This window comes from Cebus imitator, unplaced genomic scaffold, assembly GCF_001604975.1.
Source record: "Cebus imitator isolate Cc_AM_T3 unplaced genomic scaffold, Cebus_imitator-1.0 Scaffold154, whole genome shotgun sequence".
Taxonomy (NCBI): domain Eukaryota; kingdom Metazoa; phylum Chordata; class Mammalia; order Primates; family Cebidae; genus Cebus; species Cebus imitator.
In genome coordinates this window covers 1596287-1597496 of record NW_016107469.1, presented here as the reverse complement: position 1 = coordinate 1597496, position 1210 = coordinate 1596287, and positions in this window count along the sequence as shown.

Below are 1210 nucleotides of genomic sequence, written 5' to 3'. Positions count from 1 at the left end.
AGGTATTTCTGATATGTGCAAGCAAGGCATCAAGATTTGGAAGTAAAATTGATCTAAAGGACTATGCCCAAGTAAGATGGTCTTTTATTCTTGATGAATCATTAAAAAGAAGCCAATTCATTTTTCTTGATTTTCATACTGAGCCTCTTGCTTTAGAGAATTACAATAAGGAACTCAGAATCTCTTAGCAATGATTTTTCTCAACCATTATCCTTGCACTAAGAGTTATATCATAAAAACATGTCATTTCCATACTTTTTTTTGGTGGGGGACAGGGTCTTGCTCTGTTACCCAGGATGAAGTGCAGTGGTGCGATCATAGCTCATTGCAGCCTTGAACTCCTGGGCTTAAGGGATCTTCTTACCTCAGCCTCCTGAGTAGTTGGGACTACAGGCCCGCACCACCTCGCCCGGGTAATTTTTGAAAAATTATTTTGTAGAGAAGGGTCTCCCTTTGTTGCCCAGACTGGTCTCAAATTCCTGGGCTAAAGTGATCCTCCCACCTCAACCTCCCAAAGTGCTGGAATTACAAGAATGAGCCACCACACCTGGCCTTCATTTCTTTGTTGACTTACTAAAGTTCTTTTAAATTTTCCTCCAGCAATCCTATAAGGTAGACTATTTGATCCAATATGCTTTATTATCTTACCGTTTGCTTTGGCATTATTGCACTTACCAAAGCCCTGCCAACCTAGTCGTCCCAGGGCCACTTCAAGTCTGCTTACGCATACAGCAATAAATATTTTCTCAAACATTTAACTATATGTTTGTCACTGTTAGGTACCAGAGGAAACAGCAGTGAAGTAGTCAAAATCCTGCCTGCATGGAGTTTACATTCTAGTTAGGAGCCTTCTTAGAGTGCCTCCAGTAAAAACATTTTCCCTAGCCTTTCCTAGTCTGACTCTTCTAATCAGGAATTCAAGGGTAACATTTGCCCCGGGCCATGCTATGTCTTTTTGACGATGATCAGGCGCTATGGCGCTTGTCTGGTATGCAGCTGTTGAGGCTGTACATTGGCTTCACGTTTACATCTGTTTTCCGTGACACTGTGTAGCTGAATGAGTTGGGTGTCTTGTCCCCGGGAGGACGAGACTTCTGTCTGTAGCTAGTTTATGTCCTCCCACCCTTCATGAGTGCTTTTCAGTGATTTTTACATCAAAATAAGCTTAGTGGATAACCAGGAAACCTAGCAAAAAAAAAAAAAAAAAAAA